This window comes from Octodon degus, unplaced genomic scaffold (assembly GCF_000260255.1).
Source record: "Octodon degus isolate 3935 unplaced genomic scaffold, OctDeg1.0 scaffold00086, whole genome shotgun sequence".
Classification (NCBI taxonomy): domain Eukaryota; kingdom Metazoa; phylum Chordata; class Mammalia; order Rodentia; family Octodontidae; genus Octodon; species Octodon degus.
The window spans coordinates 7,446,625-7,454,035 of NW_004524662.1; positions in this window are offsets into that span (position 1 = coordinate 7,446,625).

A 7,411-nucleotide genomic window follows, 5' to 3' on the forward strand; every position below is an offset into this window, starting at 1 on the left:
TCTCTCTCTCTCTCTCTCTCTCTCTCTCTCTCTCTCCCTCCCTCCCTCCCTCCCTCCCTCCTTCCCTCCCGCTTCTTATTTCCTTTGTGTACAGCTTTGCCTTGGGCAGATAGCTACTACACTGTCAGTCACTTTCTAGATCAGGCCTACTTTCCAGGTTCTCCCTTCAGTCACCCACTAGCTCTCTTTCCCAAACTTCTTCGGTCAGCCATACCAAACTTCATAAAAATCTTTCTTCCTCAGAAACTCTTCCCATCCCCTTTCTAGGATATTCAGACTCGCTCCTATGGCAGAGATACCTAGAATGACTGGGGTCGTCATCATGCCCCCACCTCGTGTTTCCTTTCTTTCACTACAGAATTCAGCACGTGTCACAAAGATTTACCTGGCCACTTTGAACAGTCGGCCTCAGTGGCAGTCGTGTCATCAATGTGTGGACCTGAATGCAGAGAACACTAACACACACTCAGCTCTCCCATCCTCAATGGAAGTTGTGAAAAATCATCTTCACACATTAGTCATCCACATTTCTATGGTTCGAGAAAATGTTGAAAATGACTGAATTATAAAATACTAATAAGTAATCTATATAATTATTTTTTTCAGTTAATAACACAAAGAAAATGAAATAAGATCCATTCCTGAGTAACTCACAATATTGAGAAACAACTATATATAGGGCATTTTATGTATCTATAATATTTACCATCAAGAAAATTAAAATTTAATACACTCTCCCCTCTTTCTTCCCTGCTTCATACATATGTGTATGCACATGTACACACACACACATACACACACACACACACAAACCATATCTACCATAATCAAATACATAGAAAGCAAAATAAAGCCCGATGAAGCCCCAGTGTAGTGTCTTTAAACATGAGGAAAGAAAGATAAGTGGGAACATTTATTTGAGAAAATAACATTTAAGGTATGCTTGTAAAAATGGTTCAAATAACTTAGGCAAGCAGATAGCCATTGGTTGATGAGGGGTTACTGTAGGAACAAAACTACTTTAACATCATAAAATCTGGGAAGGTAGTCCTGAAAGAACTGGAACTTGAATGTTGCTGAGAACAGATAAGGCTATATAGGAAAGTCGCCGCCATATGAGCTCTAAAGGTTGTGCATAGAGGTTGGAATGAATACCCCTGAGAGCAGAAACTCTAAAAGATTGTTTATGAAAGAAATCAGATTAAAGTTTACCCTAGAATGACAGAGAATTGTCAGGACATGCCCCCTTTTTATATATAAAATGAAATAAGAACTAAGAATTGAGAATTGCAACATCGCTTTTCCAGGCAAAGACATAATTAACGTAAAATATAACCTTAAAAACTCTGCTAGATGTACACGTGACAGAGATACATATAGTGAGAGAGATATATAAGAGAGAGATAGAGAAATGAGTCTGAATTTTATATCAGAGTGGTTAAAGGAGTTCTATGTTCTGTCTTAGACAATTCATTAAATATAAAAAGAATTCTCCAATTTTAGTTCTCTTTATCCCTACTCAGAACTCCTGTCATCAAAGTGGAAAATTTTAAGGATCACTTTATGTAATGTTTTCACTACTGTACTTCAAAATTACTTTTAAAAATAAGTTTACATTATTATTTACTAATTTAAACATTGTAAAAATAGATGGCATTAAAGAAAAAAGTATGGCTTTCTATTTCTATATTTTAATCCCAGTCAACAAGTAATAAGAGATTATTTTTACTTTTTATGACCTTAATATGTACAGTAGAAACAAACCCTTTAAAGAGTCATCTTTAATGACTGTGAAGTCTAAATTAATTAGTTCTGGTATTGCAGCAACATTGATATATTTGCTATTTCACTGTATATTTCCCAGATGTTAATAGCCATTCTATAAAAATAATGACAGAAAATTATTTTCTCTTACAGCAAATAAATTGAGAGAGTGATGAGCAATTTCTGGGTTTAAAAGCGCCAATTAAATACACATATCTAAGTTTTCTCCCCTCTCAAAACCCACTAACACTACTGAAAGGCTTTTCTAGTAAGTATGAACACTGAAAAATGGGAGGAGTAAGTTCAAATTAGACAAACACATGGTAAGTGACTTACCTAAATTGAAAAAGCCAAATCCTAATCCAGCAATGTATAAAGCAAAGAACCAACCTTATTTTTACTTCAAAATCCGGTAAGTTGTTTTGTACCAGGAACTGAACTCATGATCTACTGTTTGCCGGGCAGGTGCTGTGCCACTGAACTATATCCCCATTCCCTCATAAAGGTACTCTGGAATTGATTGAAGCAGACACCTTTGCAAGTCAAGGTGGTGTGTGTGTGTGTGTGTGTGTGTGTGTGTGTGTGTGAATTAGCTGTACTCCAAAAGAAGCCTGGTCTTTGTCCTAGCTCTTGGGAGGTAACCTAGAAACCCTGGGCATTTTCTGAATGATAGGCATATCCTTGTTGCTCATGAGGGGCTCCTCAAATCACACCTGATAGTTTATGTTAATGAGGTGACTCAGGATGAGGGCTGGCCAGACAGAAAACCAACCACATAATTAAAGGATTGGGACTTTAGGAAACCATGTGTTAATGATTCAATCAATCATACCTATATAATGAAGCCCAGATCAAAACTATGGATATGGATATTGATAATTAGGTGAGATTCCCAAGTTGGAAATTATCCATGGGTAAAGTCACACATCCATGACAGAAGAGTAAATGCATTGCTGAGGCTTTGGAAACTTTATCCCAGTCCCAGTAATAAGTTTTAGGGATAGAGGTATAGTCTTATACAAAGGCTCATAGACTCAATTACTTCAGATTTCTCAATAACACTGTAAATCAGAAGGTAGTTGTTTACCCTAAGAAAGAAAAATAATTCTAGCATACAAAAAACTAAAGTAGACATTTGTTAAAAGAAGACATATAAACAACCAATAGGTAAATAAAAAGAAATCTTGCTAGTCAGAGAAATGCAAAGGACAAAATCATACTATTATCTCATACCAATTACAATGGCTAACATAAAAAAAAAACCCAATAACAAATGCTGGTGAAAAGGTAGAGAAAGGACAATTGGTAGAAATATAAATTAGTACTCGTTGAGAGGAATGGAAAGAAAAATGTGGTATTTTTGTACAATGGAGTATTACTCAGCTGTAGGAAAGATAAACTCAAGGTTTTTAAAGGTAAATGGATGCAACTAAAGACAATACTTGTAAGTGAAATAAATAAGACTCACATGTATAAACATTGTATTGTCTTGCCAGCATAAGAACCTGAAACAGTAAATAAAATCTTAAAAGTATAACAGACAATGTGAAAGGGAAAGAAACTGTTCAAAGGAAAGGAACAACTGGGATGGGGAAAAAGAGAAAAGAAGGAAGGAAATGAAAAAGAAATATACAAGTATACACACAGGATAGCTTGGGAAGTTGTACCGCTGATTTCTGCTGATCTATTGAAAGGAGCAGATAATGCTTAAATTATTTTTTCTTTTTTAATTTTTATAAATTTTTGACCAGTTGTATATGCTTATATCTGGTAATCTGAACAACCAATTTGAAGACAACAATATATAACAACCACTGTTGAATTTCTATTATTTTGATTAGTGACATTCTGTATCAGTTTTAATATATTTTTACTGTTTTTATTCTCTTTAAAAGATGAAAAAAGAAAAATAAGACAATAATAATAAACTCCAGAAAGAAACACAAAGTTATACCAAAAAAAAAAAAAAAAAAAAACAAGTGGTCCTTCTCAATACATTCTAGGTATCATCTATGTATAATTTTTAGCTAATGTATCACGATCATATAGACCATCTTATGACACAGTTACTGTTTGGGTGGCTTATATGTAAACTGAATTAATGTATTCTTAACTCTTCAAACAGTAAATGTTGCTATAACACAGATTATAATGTAATTTTGAAGAAAGGAAGGATGGAAATTGTGGGGGTGTGTGAATGTGTACATGTTTGTAAACAGGTGAGAAAGAGAGCTGTTCTAGGAAATAAGCTAAATAAATTCTCATCTTTCATAGAAAGAAATCAATAGGTAAATCTAAGAAAAAAACATACTCGAGAAGTAGCTGTATCATCCTATTATTTCAATGGGTAGTTATTCAAAGAAATAAAATCAGCTAAGTCTCAGAAGAATATGAGATAGAAAAAAAAAATCCGCTATTTGTCTAAAAGAACCTCAGAACCACTTGCCTCTTAACTATTTGAATGCAAATATAAAACTTAAAAGATCCAGATTAGGGGCCAGCTGAACAGCTCAGTAGATTAAAGCACCTGCAAGCAGACACAGGGGCCAGGGGTTCTATCTCCAGGCCTACATTGCTGGACCTGCCCCCAGGTCATGGTGAGACTGCAATTGAGAGTGGGTTTGGTGGCATGTGCCTATAATCCCAGATCTTGGGAGACTGTAAACAGGTGGATCACTACGAGTCTGATCTAGTAGTGAGACCCTGAACAACCTGTAGACCCTTCTTCAAAATACAAGAGAGAGAGAGAGAGAGAGAGAGAGAGAGAGAGAGAGAGAGAGAGAGAGATTAAAAAATGAAAGAAAATGGGCCAACCCTGTAATTCCAGCTATTCTGGCAGCTGAGGCAGAAAAATTGCAAATTTGAGGCAAGGAGTGGACACATAACTCAGTGCAAGCCCCTGTGGTGATTCCTAGTACTGAAAAAAAAAAAAAAGAATTTCTTTCAGAGCACAACTTTAATACTCTAGATATATTGAACATTTCCAAATGGAAGCTAGGAATGCAGAGTATATTAGTTCCCAGATTAATCTGACTATGAATATTATCCACAGGTAACACACACATACACACACATGCCCTTGTTTTTTGATAGAGAATTTCACAAGACTGGGTAGGGTACAACCTAAGTGAAACTAAATTTAATCTCTTAAAGTCAAAACTGGGCCTAGTTAATGCTTACTGTGACTCAATTCAATAGTAAGGTTGAGTTTGTTTTACTCAATCTCTTTTAAAAAGAACTGCTTCCTATAAACTTAATCTGATCTCATGATGAAAGTCATAGGTCACAATCAAGCTGAATATAAGATTATTTCAATATTTGCCCTGTAAGACATATTGAGAAATAAATAACTTTTATTTTTGAAGACAACTGTACCAGGCTGCAATATTGATAAAAAAAATTAAGCCAAATTTTTCACCTATTACATTTGGTTTTTGTTATTCATGCTGTAACACGAGATTAAATAACCTCCAATAGTGCTGTTCCTTCATAAACAGAAAGAAGTTTATGAATGAAGAATTCTCATAAAGATCAGAGTTTTCAAAAGCATTATTACTATTTACCATTATTTCCTACTCACTCTAACCTTCCAGACATGCAAAAGGATTTTTCTGAAGACTCTGATGTCATATTTTATTTTATTTATTTATTTTATTTTTTTGGCAGAACCGGGGATTGAACTCAGGCCCTTGTGCTTGCCAGTGAAGCACTTATTCCACTGAGCCATCTCCCCGGCCCCTGATGTCATATTTTAAAATACTGATAGGAAGCTGAGCAAGGTAGTATGCTAACTCCAGGCCTCTGGTAGGCTGAAGCAGAAGCTCACAAGTCCCACTCCAATTTTGGCAATGTAGTTAGTGAGAGTCTGTTTCAAAACAAACAAGCAAGCAAACAAACAAACAAACAAACAAACAAATAAGACCTGGAGGTGTTACTCAGTGAGAACCTTAGGTTCAATCCCTAATACTGCCAGACAACAACAGGAAAATAAAAACAGAAACAACATAATAAAAGATGGCAAGGGCTATTAATAAAGGTGAAATGTGCAGTAATTCTCCCTCTGAGATTTTTTTTTATCACACTAAGAATAATAAAAGTCTGCTACTGTACCCAGTTTTTAAGGAACAATTTCAGCGATGTAGAACCTATTTATTTCAAATATTTTACAATGGTTTTGTTCATAACTCAGTAAATTATAAACAGTCAAGCATTTAAATCAGCCATCTAAGTTGAAAGTGGGTGTCTGATTTCCAAAATGAATTGATGTTTTGAAAAATAATTCATAGAAAAATGAAAGCAATATGCCATATAGCTTGAAATAAAAATAAAATACAAATGCTCTAATGAAAAGTACATAAGCTTATCAATATTTTTCTTCTAGTGGAAAATAAAAGCATGAGGCCTAAATTCCCCTTCATTGAATTTTTTTCTTAATAAATTATTTATTCTCCTTGCTTAATAGAATAATAATAGGAAGAATAGGAACTGTTGAGTAAGAGCTCATGACTTAAAAGCCTCTAAAAGAAATCTAGCATATCTTCTGTCAACATTATAAAATTAGTTATAGATTTAATTATACCAGATACTTTGCAAACTCTGCCATAGAGCAAAAACAAAAAAAAAAATTTCTTCTAAATTTAGGGGCCTCCTTAGCTTATTAAAATACAAAGACCAAAATGCTGAACATTTTAACAGGTCAACTTAGACTCAGTCCCCTCCACTAGAAGATGCTATTAGCTTTGGTTAAAAGCAAAACCCTATCAGTCATTTGATTTTATCACTTACCACTGACCAAATTTGAGGTGGAATGTTGAAGGAATGAAGGAGCCATCTCCAAGAAAGGTCAGATATCTGAGCTTTCCAATTCTTGCTCTCCTTGGGTAATTCTTCAGTGACTTCAACTTCCAAGCACATGAGTAGCTGGCTGTCATCCAAGAGTGATTCAGATGCTTGGAAGCTGACTGTCCCCTAACATTTTAACTTTAATTTTTTTATCCTTCTCTTTGTCAACAAAAGTGTCTCGTACTGAAATGATGCTCAGAAAAATAGACTGGTCCTTTTAATAGGCTATAAATTGTACCTATTTATAATTTTCAAACTAATGTACCAGTCATAGCCATCACATGACTGTGGTGCATTAGTCTGCTACTTTTGGTCATACTTAGTCATTTCCAGCCAAATACAAAAGAATCTAAGAAAAAATCCTCATTTTCATAGCTTCTATTCAGTGCACTCTTCACCCTAAGCTTATTGTTAATAGTTCCATATGATTCAGACATTGATTTGGATACTAAAGGCCTTCTGATTGAGTTTCCTCAACAAGAAATGATATTTCATATGCCTGAAAAGAAATAATCTAGACTGTTTCATTAACATTCAGTTGACTTTTTTATTTTAAATAAAAGTATTTGATATGACCTCTAATGAAGCTGCAATCCATAAGGTAGAACATTTATTTATTTATTTATTTTTGGATGTTTTGAGACAGGCTATCACTATGCAGTTCAGGCTGGCCTTGAGCTCACTTTGTAACCCAGGCTGGTCTCAAGCTCAAAGTGATCCTCCTGCCTCAGGCTCCCAAATGCTAGGATTATAGGTGTGAGCCACCATGCCTGGCTTATTTTTCTTCTTGATGACTTTGTAAGTA